Raw genomic sequence first — 15647 nt, forward strand, 5'->3', positions numbered from 1 at the left:
GCATTTTCGGACCTTAAGGCACTTTTTCCAACTTTTAGCATTTTCGGACCTTAAGGCACTTTTGTCAACTTTTTGCATTTTCGGACCTTAAGGCACTTTTGCCAACTTTTTGCATTTTCGGACCTTAAGGCACTTTTGCCAACTTTCGAGCTTTTCTCATTTCGGCCTGAAAGTCCGAAATTCGCCCCTTTTGGGCATTTTGGCGATTTTTCAACTTTTTGACATTTCTCTTAAGGGTTCCGAAATTTGGCCCTTTGGGCACTTTCGGCCAACTTCTTCACTTTTCAGACCTTTTGTCAATTTCGGCCCTTTTGGCCATTTTGAGAAAATTTCGCTCTTCCTTTGCCTTTTTGTTGGCGAAAATCGCCATTCATTGAAATCTCGTAAACTCTGTAAAAACAAACATCATATAATCTCTCTCATCGTTCTTATGCGAAAATCGGCAACTTCGGGTCATCGTGCGACCTTCGGACGCGCTGTTCTTTACTTGGCGGAATTCGCTAGTCTCTAACATCCTACGCCTATTCAAGGTGATTTCACAAGTTTGAACAATCTTTGGAATTCGTGCCCGAGGGCTCGACTAGCCTAATGGAATCACCGGCTCCCTCGCTCAATCATCATCATCTTACGGACTGATCGCAAGCTCGCTCGAAAGGACGCGAGAGGCTCTACGCGGAATTCAACAGGGCGAAGACGGAAAGGCCGACGACAGGGAGCGTGTGCAACGCACAACAATCCTGATGAGCTACAAGGAATTATCCAGAAGTTTGAAGAATACATGGCCAAATATGCTACCGTATAAGTGTTTTCAACACTTAGTTTATATTTTAGAATTGTAGTTTTTCTTTTGACAAGTTTACTTGTAGAAACACTTTTGTAATTGCAAGTTGATCACTTGCACTTTTGTAAATACAAGTAAGCTGATTACAAGTCAGTTTAGAATAGGACTTGTAATCTTGAGTAAGTCTTAGTTAGTAGTTGGAATAAGTCATGGTGGTTGAGAGAATTTCTCAAGTTAGTTGGGATCCTCCCACCTTTTCCTCAAGACCTCTCTCCTATAAATACTTGAGGGAGTCTATTGTATCTTTTTATCTTTTGAAAAACAAGAAAACTCTGCAAGATTTTCTACTCATAAAGACTTTGAGCTTTATGGTTGTAAATTTGCTCTCTTTGAGTAATACAAGAGAAGTGAGAAATTTCAGATTTTGTGTTGAAGTCTTGCTTTATCCCTTTGTGTTCTCATGTCATCTTGGGATATATCTTTGTGTTTATTTTGAAGATTGTGGAAGGCTGTTAGAAAGAGCTTCACTTTATTTAATTGCAGACTTTGTGTTGCAGCTCTTGGAAGTGGAATTAGTTTAGAAATTACAATTAGAATTGAGAAGGATCTCAAGACTTTGTGGTTGTGATAGATTCTCAAATAGATTAGCTTTAGAAGTGCATTCTATTTGCAGACTTTGTGCTGCTATATATTGCATTTGGTTCTGAAAATTATCATTACAAAGGGTTGATAGGATCGCAGATATTCAAGACTTTGAGCTTGATATTGTCTTCCCGTCCTAGAGGAAGTGACGAAAATCTTTGGGTTTTCAGGAAACTTCATTTCCTCTTTCTTATTTCATGGTACAAGTTATTACTGATATTTGATTTTAATCGCTATTCTTTCCTCTTTCCTGTGAAGAGGAAAGAATATAGTTTTTCTTGAAAGAAGGAAAATTGTTGTCCCATCTGTTTTTATTAATTTAGATAGGGGGAGCCTTCCCTTAGAATTAGGAGAGTATTTACTCACACGCTGTGGCTGAAATCCACAATTTTGTACAGTTGTTGAGGTGTACAAAACTTTCAAGCAACATGATAATACTTGGAGCTATGGTGAGCACTTTTTAATTGAACAAAGTAATCAGCCTTTTAGCATTTGGGATCCAGGTGTAATAGAAACTAAGTACGAAAAGGATCCAACATGGGATGAATTTACTTTTGATTCTATTATTGTTTTGGTTTTAAAGAACAATCTTTACATGGAAGATGGTGCTGATGGTGTTGATGATATGATTGATTTATCAATGCATGTTGCTGATCTTGAGCATGGACATAGTGGCCTTGTTGATCTAGATTCACAGTTCATTGTAGAGGGTGATAAAGAAGAGGCAAAGGTGATTTGTGACAGCCTAGAAGACTTTGATGCCAAGTATGATAGTTGTGATTTTGGTATTCATTATAACAGCAATACATCTACCTTGCATGATTATGATTGGAAGAATGAATTGTTGGTTTCTGCTGAGAATGAAATACACACTTTATCTAGATTGGATGACATTAGAAGCCTAGTTGAAAAATTCATCTTCATAACACCAAGAGAGCAATATGAACAAAATGTTCCCCATGCTGATTTGCACATGATCAAGAACACAATGGAAGGAATAAAATTGGTTTTCTTACACATGATGCATGATAGAGATGTTAGTGAGCTCACCATTGAGCTTGATTCCACTAGGCTTGCTTTCAAAAGTGTCCAAGAGACACTTCTTGAAGCAAATGATCAGCTCTATGAGGCCAAACATTTAAGAGAGCAAGAGAATAGAGAAATGGCCAAGGAGATCAATCAGGTAATGGAGGAGGTTGATTGCATTCAGGAGGAGTATGATCTTTCTCTTTTGTCTCCTAAGATCAGAAAAAGTGATTTTGGAGCAGCAAAATGTTTGGGTGGAGCATGACTACGATAGTAATCAACAAATTGATAACCCGTTGTTTGATACAGATGCTGATTGGACATTTGTTAATCCACTTTTCAAGTTTGATGTGGGAGTTCCCTTTGACTTCAGTGATGAGGGTGGATCACATTGCAGAGTTTGGGACCTAGGTGCAATTTGCAACAATGAGATATTGTTTCAAAATTGGAGCATTGATCAAATGCATACTCTTGGGCATCTTCTTTGGAAAAAAATGGATCAAATTTTTAGATTTGGGCTTGCTGGTTGGTTGCAGATTAGTCTCTTCACTTTATGGTTTGCTCTCATTCAAGGGAGTTGGTTCAATTTCTTTGGTCATGCAAGTAATGGTTTGCAATTGGAGATTGCTTGGAGGTGTTTTCCAGCCACTCTTGATTTATTTTTGAGCATTGGAATGCTCAACTTTCATGCTTATATTTGGAAAATTCATTGGTACTACTGTTGTCCTCTATGCAGAGCACTTCAATCAGATTGCACTTCATTGATTTCAATCATTTACAGTAGTAGCTATTGTTTATTTCCGACCTTCCAAACTCAAGGAGTTCTCTTTATGAAGGTTTATGTTGTAAAATTTAACGGTTTACCTCCAAAGTTGGTCTAGGATAGTGAACTTCTTTATGCTATGGCTCATATTTTAGAGAACCTTGGAGTTGTGACAATGAGCGTTAGCACTACTGTCCACAATCTGATTAGCTTACACATGAGTTCAGATTCTGATCAGCAGATGTGTTTGATGGTTCCCTTTGCTCATCAACTACTGGATTGGGAAGATATTCTGAGCAAAGGATGGTTCTATGTGGAGTTGGAGTCACTAGAGAGGATATTTCCAACCTTGGACGTAAGCAGATGTGTCGTTTTGGATGACGATTTCTTGTGTTGCAGCAGCTGTTTATCTTTTTGGATGCTGATTTTCCTCAGATCAGATCTCAAGAATCATTCCAGACTTGGTGGGCTGCCGGTGTACTCTTTTTCAGACTTCACAGTCTCCTAGCTGGACGGGTTTATGGTCTCAGATGAGAGGTATGGCGAGTTGGGGCAATCAGTATCCGTGTATGGGAAGTGTTCAAGCTCTAACTAGTGGTTATCTTTATGCCCTCTCTTCTTCTTATGGTTGGGACAACGAACCTTTTCTTTCTTTGGTTCACCATTATGAGGTGCTTGGAGTGGGAACTATAAGAGTTTTCAAAAGTGTCCATGGTTCTATCAGAATAATTCAATTGAGGCCTAGTAGATTCATGTGGAGTTAGGAGAATGCGTTTGTTGAGCTCCTACAAAGGATTGTTTTCCTCCTTGCAAGGAGATTTGGAGAAGTCACATTTACAGTCATGGCTCTGCTTGACACCTTGGGGAGATATGTTCTGGAGTTTGATTTTGAGTTGAGTAGACTTTATTTCCTATTGCCTAGGCTTGTGATAGACAGTGGCATTGTTGATATTGATTACTCAGAGCTTTATGGGCATGAGATGCTGCATGATATTGATTTCAGTCCTTCAAGATTTTTCAATTTGAGTATCATGGATGGCAACATTTTGGAGTCACAAGGGAGGATAGTGCAATTTTGGCGTGATTCTTTCACTGATGTGATCAGAGTGGCGCAACATCGGCATGGTGGGTTATTCCTGAGACGTTCATGGGACCCTAGGATCGTACTTGCTTTGGTGTGGATCAATTTAAAATTTTCTGAAGTTGTGGTAGAATTGCTTGAGGACAAGCAATTTTGAGAAGGGCGGACTGTAATGTCCCCTTTTCCGCTTTAGTTTGTTTTGGGGACTGTTGGCCAATTCCGAGACCTGTTGGTCAGTTAGACCCAGAATTAGGGTTTCTTATTTTCTAGGAGGATGTTTTGGCAATTTTGGTGGCTTGCATGTTGGAGTTTTATAGTTTTGATTTTGGATTCCTTCTGGGTTTTCAGAAAGCTTTGCAGTGATGGTACATGCGTAGCAATCAGTGGAGTTTGGTATACTTGCTATTTTTAGTAAGTAGAGGCGAGGACAACTCATTTTTCTGGGTTTTGAGAGAGCTTCGTGATGGTGTGACACACAAATGAATCTGAAGACTTTTCCAGACTTGCTATTTTTAGTAAGTTGCGATGACTGCTCAAAATGTGGTTAAAATGCATTTGGACACACTATTTTTTGTAGGGTTTCAACAGGTTTGTTGATATGGCTATTTTCTGTAGGTCAGTTTGAGTAGTTGGTCTTCTAGCATTTTTTGGAGCTATTTTGGCAAGTCTGAGCTTTTGTTGGGCGAATTCATGGTTGAGGAAAAATAATTTATAAGTGAATTATTAATAAGGCAAGATGGACGCCTTAGAAAGAAAAAGTTAATTTTATGAAATAATTCACTTATTTACTTTGGACACCACAGTGCACTTTATTGATATTTTTTATAAAGTGTCATTTTCAAGACATAAGGTGGGCATCCATTTTGGAGATATTTCATTTAAAGATTATAACCTTAAAAGTGTCCAAGCAATAGTTGATTTTGGCGTCCCTTTTGGAGGAATATATGATTTAAAAAAAAAGGCAAATGTTATATTGCTTTGGGCATCCAAGTTGTTATTTGACTTCATTTCATTTCATATCAATTTGGAGGGAGTTGAATTTGAATTTGGAGCTTCATAGGCTATAATTAAGAGTGATGGGCTCTTGTTTTTAGATCCATGTTTTATTCGCAACGAAGTGCTGCCGAAATTCCGATTGATTGCTTCGAGGAATGCCTACCTCCTAACTGGTTCTTGGCTTCTTGCTTGAAAGATAGCAACTAGTTGAGGTTGTGAGACTGTTCTTTACACTGAAGAATAGATGGAGTTCATTGATGAAGTAACTTTTGATGTGTTTTGGGGTGTCTGTGAGTTTCCAGGTTGCAGGTTGGTTGTAGAGCTAAAGTGGTTTTTTCATCATAAGTCCATGGGCTAATTTTTGTGGTTTCTACGTATTCTCTCTTTATTTTCCTAGGCCCTAGATGATTCTATATGCCAATTTCCAGAGTTAAATTTGGAGTTGTGGATTTTATATTGCAAATCACCCTTATGCCTAGGCCATACCATGCTAGAGTTGTCTAGAAATGTGTGCATTAATGTTTTGAGCGAGTTTGTTGCTGATTGTTGGTCTTAGCCTGGTCGCCTCCTTCCTAGAATTCATTTGCAATCAGTCTCGAGTCTTTTCGTTGAGTTTTGGTGAAGTTGTGAGCATTTTTGTGTGGTTTGAAGTCGCTGGTCTATGTTATTCAGCTTGCTGGAAAAGTATATCAGAATTAGAATTTTGGAGTGTGAGGTTGTTTTTGGGGTTAGTTGGTCTCTTGTAGCCTGTGAAGTGCATTTATTTTTATTTGCAGCTTTGGACAAATATATCTTTTGATCAGAAAATCCATGTTATGTATTGTAAAGCTGATTAGTAGTACTAACAACTATCTAATTTCTGAATTGTATCACAACACCCATTGAATAAGTGGAAGAGGTTGGCTTTGCCTCCTATCTTATTTCATTGTACTTCTGTCCTCCTGCTGAATAAGCGGTTGAGTGGATTGTTATTATCATTTTCAATCCTCCCGCTGAATAAGCAGTTGAGTGATTTGTTTCCTTGTTTGTAATAAATTGTCCTCCCGCTGAAAAGTGGTTGGGTGATTCTTCTATAAGTTTCTCTTGCCCGCTGGACAAGCGGAAGGTGCTGGCTTGCTGCCTAGCATTGTATTTTCAGAAGATTATTGGAGCTAACGATCCCTATTCACCGTATGCTCTCACCTTCCCACATTGGGCTCTTGGTGATCAGAAAGTGGAAGGGTTATCTTCCAATAGTATTCTGTTTGTATTTCATAACCTTAACGGGTGTTTGTGATGTTTGAAACTGGAAAAAATTGAAAAAAAAAAGTAAGGGGATCTTTCAGACACAAACTTGGAACAATTGGATCTAGTCAAGCTCAAATGGAGGATGTTCGGTACCTTGGATCAAATTTCGTCCACCTTAGCCAATAACATGGTCAAGAATTGAATTTATCAAGCCGCTGGTTTTCCACCAGTAGTTCATTGCAATGAGTTAATGGTTGAATGTTCAAGTCATTACAATCCCCTAGCATGGTCAATAGTGGCACCTAATGGAATGATTCTTGCATATCTTTCGGAGGAGGCAATTAGAGAGACATTTGGCATCCCTCATTATGATGGAATGGTGAACATGACTAAGCAAGAATCATCAACATTGTTTGAGAAGGCTTCCGGAAAATGTATGAGCCTCATTACTCTGGATTGGATGAGCAGACCAAAGAGACCACAATTGAAGCTACCCAAGAAGCTTGTGTGCATTAATTTTAAGGAAAAGTAAAGTGATATGGTGTCATGCTAAACATAATAATAGAAAGTCCACAAGTAGCAATGTTTGACACATGGATGTTTTGCTGTGTATAGGATATCTCTCTAGACATAAAGCTGAGAGAATTGGAAAGAACAAGAACATTCTACATGAGTTCTTATGTGGTATATGCATTGGATAGGCACCTAGAGTATACAAGTTTGATATGCAAGGGTGAAGTAGGAATTAAGAAAAAACAACTCAAGGTATATGAATTCTATCACCAACTACAATTGCATGAGAAACAACACTATAGAAGAGTCAACGATGCATTTTCAATGTATCTCACCCATATCTTGCAAGGAGGGACGCACACAAAATTATCAAAGGGAGCTATGGAGTTGGTGGAGAAGTTCGAGTTGTGGTTCATCTAGTTTCTCACTTTCTTATACATAAGAATTCAAGGATGTTCATATCATCCATACAGGCTTCCACGATACCCAACCAACAAGATGGTGTTACTTGAGGTAGTAAGGCAACTATTCAAGTATGATTTCATTCAAAAGGAGGAGCATAGGCCCAGGGCATCTTTTCTTATTTCAGTCGGCAAGATGGCGGAGACATGTTATTCAGTCCAAGTTGTCAAAATAGCTAACATGGAGTTGGAATTCTATCAACTCGGCATATACAAGCAAAGATCACACTTTGATCCTCATCATAAGATGCATGCCATCAAAGGGAAGAGATACAAACATAGAGTTGATATAAAAGATTATTGGGCAAACCTTGTGGATAGGTTCGCAATTAGAAGGAAGATGTGGTCCAGGATGTTAGTTGACTTCATCAAAAGATGCAATATGTTTCTAGTTTCAGATCAAGTAAAGGATAATGGAGAACATGTGTTTCCCCAATATGAGCAAGAAAGAGGCAAACCTATCTTAGCACCAATTTGGTCACAACCCGAGCTTATGGACATAAACACATTGATGAAGGATGTGCTAGATAATTCAAGTTGGTGGATAGATCAGCAAATCAACCAGTTGAGAAATCAAGGGACATCACTTACTTATGGCAAAATGAATGAAGAAGAGTTTTCCTCTGAGGAAGATGGGGCAATGAAAAGCAATGAAGAAGTAAATAGAAAAGGAGAGGTTCAAGTCTCCAAGAAAAGAAAAATACAGCTGAGAATCTTCAAGATGGGAGAAATGCAGGGAAGGAAGTTGCTACTACGGAGTCTCGACACAAGAAATCAAGAACAAACACTACCCCATCAATTACAAATACTTCCTCAATTAGGGAGTTGGAAATGAATCAAACATCAATAGAAGAGAACAACTTGGGAGATAAATGTGGAATAGAGCAACAAATACTCTCTCAAGGCCGGACATCACCAATTGAGAATCGTTCTGGAGGAGAAAAAAAAACTTTTGATAGAAGATTTGCGAAATCCAAGCCTAAATACAAATGAAGAACAAGGTGAAGTTATCATTTCAGCCTTGAAAGGGATCAGTAGTGATAATAGGTTAGATTCTAGAAGATGGAATGGAGTTGTCCATAGTTCTTGATTGGCTAAAAGAGAGAATGAGTAAGAAGACAGTTCGGGGAGTCCAACCCATCGAGGACACAGATGATTTCTTTGCAAGGATTGATAAAGCTAAAGAATAAAAGAAAGAAAAGAAGTTCTCTCACATCTCAAGAAACAATTCAAGATCACAGACATCGCAAGTGGCAGTCCCCGTGGTTGATACACCACGAGAGGAGATTACTCCCATGGATTATGAGGTTAGAACACTTGATCTTGGACCAACAATGGAAGAACGGGAATTCCAAGAATTGGATGACACCATCACAACAATTCGACAGAGACTCCACCAAACAGACAAAAAGAAAGATAAATTGGAAGCAAAAAATATGAGATTGAAGGAATTCATACAGTGGTTGTCAAAACCGGTAAGACAAGAGGATGAAACATTTATCCCACCTCCTTCAATTCCACCGGAGTCATTCAAAAACCTTGAGGCCGTGAGGAATTCAAATCGAGAAATGAGGAAGTGGATAGAGAACATCTCAAGGCAAGTAGAGGAGTATCTACAAGGGCTGGTAAAGATGTATGATGAAATGGAATTGTTCAAAGGGAGAATCCAAAGCACGGAAAACCAGTGGGAAGATTTTCCGATGGCACAAGACATGACAATTTCTTGTTTCAAGGTATTGAGAGGTGATATAGGAAGGTGTAATTGAGGAAGGAAATATCTATGACTTCCATCGTTGGTATAGCTCCTTAATGATGATAAAGGCAACACTTGATAGAGTGAAGGTAGAATGTGAAAAGATAGAAGAATCCATCAAGGGGATTAAATCAAAGTTCCTTGTGTCCTTGGAAAAATTGTTGGGACAAGAAATGAGTGAAGAAGATGGTTTAAATTTTGAAGAATTGAAAGAGAAAGTGAAGGGCATCTACTTCTAGGGGTTGGAGTCTATCCAAGAAAGCCAGTTGAATGATATCCTTTCATTCATGATCTTCATGAATGACCTTCAAAAGAGACAAACGAAGTTGGATAAGACTTTCGAAGCCTGCACTGATCAATTGGATGTGATAAACTTGCAGCTTGATGTCTTGCCAAGTGTTGCCATAGAGGAGCTTGAATTGATCATGACTAGGTTCATTGCATATGGAACCAAGGAAAGAGATAAGGGAAACGGGATTCTAGAAGATAATATATTAGATGATTAGTTGTCATCTACTTTTCTCATTGGTTCTTGCTCCTCGTTGTTGGTGATGAGGATAATGTTCCACTTTTGTTGCATAGCATTTAATTATTTTGTTGTAAACCCTAATTAGGTCTTTGGTGGTTTGATCTTGGCCATTGATTTTGGATCAATCTTGGCCCTCCATTTGTAATAAGAGCTCTATATAGGCTAGCTTATTTCATGTGCCTCATAAGAGATTTTGGAGAATTGTTGCTACATTGCTGCTAGATCAATATAAGTCATTGAAGCTTGGTAATTTTATATTCTCTCTCGGAGTATTTGTATGGTTATCTATCTTCTCAAGTCAAAAAACCAAAAAAGTTGCTTAAGTGTTTTAATTAAATGGAAGTTATTGTGCATGATTGATGGTGAAACTCACATGTTCACACTAGTGTTTGGCTGATTGTTAAATACTTTGCGTGGTCAATTGAACTCATTAATTAAGCTTAACTTCAATTCCTACTCACCCATTGATATGAATCACGTTGATGGTATCTATGTTGTTGGTGGTGATTTGAATATCATTTGCTTGCCTTAGAAGATCGCACTAGCTTTATGAAGTTGTTCTTTGCATGTCAAAGCAAAGTCTAATTGAGTTTCACTAAAATTGTCCATTGTCTTGAATTCCTAGGTCTAGTTTAGCATTCCTCAAACCTTTAATCCTTTTGCATTTTTTTTATCAAGTGATCATTAGTAGTATTAAGTAAAGAATGTCATTGAAGATCATTTGAAGTTAGACTCATAGGACGTCCTTTTGCCTTGAGTGATTCATCTGCTAAGAACAACTACGTAAGACCCCCTTGGATTACCAACAATCACATCAACCATTGAAGTGATCCACATGTCAAGACCTGACAATAGAAACCTTGGAGTCATCGTGGTTGATCATATAATTTAGCATCTGAGGAGATTTTGATCAAGAGAGGATAGAGTACCATTGGTATTTTATTCTGTGTATGAAGTGCATAAAAAACACATCAACACCTCTCCCATCATATTTAATTCCCAACAACCCATACATATGATCCTCAGTATATATACTCACCCCAATAATGGCTCTTGCATGCAGAAGCACATCAACCTCTCGGGCACCATAGTACTCCTCTCCTTGTGGTGAATCCACAAAGTCATCCATCATGCCATATTGATTCCATCCATCATGATCCATCATAGGAAGAAAACTATGATTAGGAACTTGTTCTTCCCCTGAATCATCAACATGCATCTCAAAAGAGGACTATGAAATGCAAACTCCACATCCATTTCAAAAGCGAGATTATCCAGAATCTGAAAATCATCACCTCCTTGTTTTGACTTTATAGTTGGCACATGACCAGATACTCCCTACATGGATCAGCCATTGGGACCATACTGGAAATCCGAGATGACTAGTCAATGGAATGAAATTTGAATAAAGCTTGCATTGAGAAACTTTTCAATCACAACTTTCACTAATAAAGCAACTATAGGGTGTATTTTATGAAAAATTTGCTTTCTAGGTTTTGCATTAAAGTGAAGAACTATGTTATGAACAACATCTTGGTCAATGGTAGGCATGTCCTCATAAGTCCATGCAAATAGATCAGGAAAACCTTGAAGATGTTTAGAATAAATCTTGCACTAGGAGGAAGAGAGGCATTGCTTGTTTGAGGAATTTGCTAGGGACATGAGAATTTATAGGGACAACCACACTCAAAACTAATGACAAGAGAACTACGATTCTTAATATAAATAGACAAGTGGGTAAGAAAACACAGAGTTCTTGAGTAAGGATAGGCTTAGAAATGACGAGCAAATTCCACAAAAATGCCTATGCATTAAGTTTAAAAGTAAAATCATGACGATGATGAAATATGCAATGAGATTATAAGAGAAATCATGATCATGATGAAAAGGACCATTAGAATAGACCACTAAGAGTTGGGCCAACACTTCTTAAATTAAGAAAACACCCAAAGGTGGAAGAGAAGCAGAAGAAAAATTAATTATTTCCAACAAAATGAGAGGAAGGGGGTACTCATTTCAAGAAGAGACTATGGAAACCTCAAAAGAAGGGTGAGTGGAGACTCAGATTGCTTGAGAGGGCAGTATCCCAAATTTGTTGCAGCAAATTGGTAAGCAAGTTGAATAGGTCTAATAATACCTTGTTCATTGTGATTAAGACCTTGTTGCCCTCTATAAAACCATATTTAACAATAATTTAATATCAAAGACCATGGATTTTCTCTAAGGAGAAAGAAAAGGGAGAATCCTTGCCGTTAGATTTGAGAAAACTAGAATCATTACCATAAGAAGATTCATTGTTGGGTGAGGTAGAAGAAGGAACCTAAGGAAGTTGATTGTATGAGGATCAACATGGAAATAAGGAATATCAAAGTCTTGAAAGTTTACCTTATAGGAAAGGTAAAATCTAAAGAATCTTGATCATCCCTTAGACAAGCATTTGGAGAAAGGGAAAATGGGTTAGTAGAAGAAAGGAATCCTCATATCTTTTTCTTGCTTTATTTTCTTGAGGGGGTAAAATCAAAGGAGCCCCGATCATCTTCTAGGAAAGCATTAGGAGAAAAGGAAGATGAGATAGTAGAAGTAAAGGAACCCTTTTACTTTCTTCTTATTTTATTCTCTCTATATCTTTAGAAGTCACAATATTTGTTGGATTTGTTGAGATTGATGATTAGAAGTTCCCACTCGTTAGAATTCTATCAAACTCCAATGTTTTGTAAGGTCATTATGTTTCCATTGGAAGGGCCAACCATAATCCTTCTATCTTTTTACCTAATCTAAACTTTTGCTTTAGATACTACTATTGGATTAGATGATATCAGCAATTTGCAAGGTCTTCATTGTTGCAAGGCAAAATGACAAACAAATATTTTTGAGGGAATTCATCTATACCTTGAAGGGACCCACCTTTGGTTGATACTTTTTCATTTTGTTCATTCCTTCTTGGAGTATCAAAGTGAACGATTGCCTATTGATGAGATTAGATCAATAGTTCATGGAGGTTGTCTTAATGTAAGGCAAAATGATAGACCAAGCATGGAATTTACACTTGTACATTAGAGGGACCCCCCTCCATCTTTTCTTTTCTTGGGGCAACGATTCCATTCTTATGTTTTGGGGTTTGTGATCATCATTGGATAATACCATAACAATAGGGGTTGTCATGTTGATAGGAAAAATGACAAATGAAGCCTTTTTAGAGTAGAACTCATCATTGGATTAATATAATCATTGGTCTTCTGAAGTTCTCATTGTTGTCAAGCAAATGTTAGATCCCTGATCTCTAGAAAGTCACCATGTTAGGACCCAGAGGCAATTGAGAGGTGGGGGGGTGAATGAGTTGTCAATTAATTTCAACCCAAATATAACTTAATCAAACTTGATACTTGATACTGGTAAACCAAACTTAATGCCGGTTGACAGATTAGCAGTTAATATTAATACCGGTGAAGCTCAATGCATAAAACAGAAAGAGAAACAACATCCACAACACATAACACAAAGATTTGTACGTGGAAACCCTGTAAGGGGAAAAACCACGGTGGGAAACCTTACCCACAATCAGATGATACTACTGCAGATAGTATGTATATACAAATGGGGTCTGCACATGCAAAAGGCCAATCGCCTAGAGCTCACTGCTCAATCACAAATAGGAGTCACGCTGACTACAATTGGATGGTTAAATCCAATGATAATGTACTGCTCAAAGTAGCATCTCCAATGCTGGATTCAGTACTGGTTAAGCTCTGATAATCACCTTCAAACCTTCCTTGAACTTTCTCTATGGTCTGCTCATATGATCTTGAATATTCACACATACCATGTTACAATACCATAACCTTACTTACAATATTCTACTATATCTCCATCTCACAAATGAGATCTTACATATATACCAAAACCTAGGACCAAATGTGTAGGTCGGCTTACTAAGAATATTACTATAAAATCAATTACAAACAAGTCAAGATGCGATGCATCATGTTGGCTCAATACATTTACAACAATATCCAATTAATAAATCATCTCCATAACGTGTCGTGCTGATCTGGAATAGATAATGCATGCCGGTCCATAACCTAGACCAATTTGCCGGTAACAGCAAACATGTCAACTCGATTAGACCAATAACCAAAATACCGAAACCAAGTATCCAAACCATGTCTTCGACATAACCAAGTGATCTCCAAATGATAAAAAGTCATCCTCAGTGCCGGCGAACAATATAACCTGCCGGTGAACAATATACCGGTGACTGTGCACAAGTCACTGAACTTGCCGGTGAACATAATGTGCTGGTTCAACATAACCAAAGATCTCCAGAAGGATAAGTGTTGACATCAATGACAAAACTAATGCAACACATCCATAATACCAACACACCGCCTATATCGTTTATTCCACTTTGGCCCTTATTCTTAGAATTGATCAAGCTCTGGAAAAATTCACTGTGGAAAATGAGCAATGAAGCTGCGGACTTCAGCACTTTTTTCGTATCACCATTCTTTTGTAAATCTTCTTCTATCCTTTCAAATTTGCCCTTCGTTGATTTCTTTGTGCATTTAGAATCAGGCTTGTAATGTGGCTGTGCTTAACATTCAATTTCTGTATTCTTTACCTTTGGGAAAACTACCTATGATTATATATAAATTATCATAATCCTTTGGGGAACCAGCCAAGGCATGGACAGGCTTAATTTTATTTGAACAATCATGAATTCACACATTTTGTTCCCTTTTTATACATATTTTTCAAGTGACCTTAGCATCTTTATATTATAGAAGCTTAAACCTCTATTGTTCGATACCAGTTTTTGAAAAATAGGTATGCTTTATTGCCTTTTAACATAATATATAAATGGTTATGGATTTTGTAAATGCTTCTTTTTTGCTTTTAATATTATTGCTCTTTTATCCAAAAAAATCTATAATGGAAAAGACAGCCAATCATAAAAGAGCGGAGCAGGAAGATCACTCTTATCTTGATGTCAGACATGAAAAGAAGACATTAATCTCAGTGAGGAAATGAGGTAGAGTGGTCTTTCACACCAATAGCTTCACTGTGAAAGGGAGGAGGTGCGAGAAGTCCTCTTAACTTGATGTCAGACATGAAAAGAAGACATCAATCTCAGTGAGGAAATGAGGTAGAGTGGTCTTTCACACCAATAGCTTCATTGTGAAAGCAAGGAGGTGCGAGAAGTCCTCTTATGCATTCTTTGCATGAGTTTTTTTAAAAAGCAAGCTTAGAAGAGTTCATTCACAAGGTTCTTGACATGCGTCACCAAGAGTTATTTTCATGTCGATGAAGGAAAATTATATTGTTTGGTACAAAAGCAAGGTGATCACTCATTCAAGCATAAATATCACTCCAAAATTGGTATTAATCCTTGCATTGAAGGGATAAAAGACAACAAGAAAAACATTTCTATTTGAAGAGGCAAGTATGAGAGCACCCCCACTTGTCAAGGACAAGCATTGGAAAACACAACCATTTGAGAAAGCAAGTAGCAAAGATAAAAAATTTGCTGGTAAACTGCCTAAAGATGTACAACACTTGCATAAGACAAAGAAACATTTGTCAAACAATGAATCTCTGATCTGAAACCTGATGAAAATATATATTAAGAGTGATAGCAATTTTCACATGTTGATCCATTTTATTCTGATGGGGTAAGCTGAAGTTATAATTGCTGCATGGCTCCCTATTTTGACAAGCTAGTTGATTGTGAGTTTCAGATAACTTTCGTTGCTCCTTGACTAAGGTGTTTTTAGAACTTGGTAATGATCCTCTCAAATCACTCTTTTTCCATGATCATATAGTTAAATTAAGTTCAGTCATCGATATATTCTTAAATTTACAATGTAGTGCAATAACC

The sequence above is a fragment of the Cryptomeria japonica genome, chromosome 10, assembly GCF_030272615.1.
Source record: "Cryptomeria japonica chromosome 10, Sugi_1.0, whole genome shotgun sequence".
Taxonomy (NCBI): domain Eukaryota; kingdom Viridiplantae; phylum Streptophyta; class Pinopsida; order Cupressales; family Cupressaceae; genus Cryptomeria; species Cryptomeria japonica.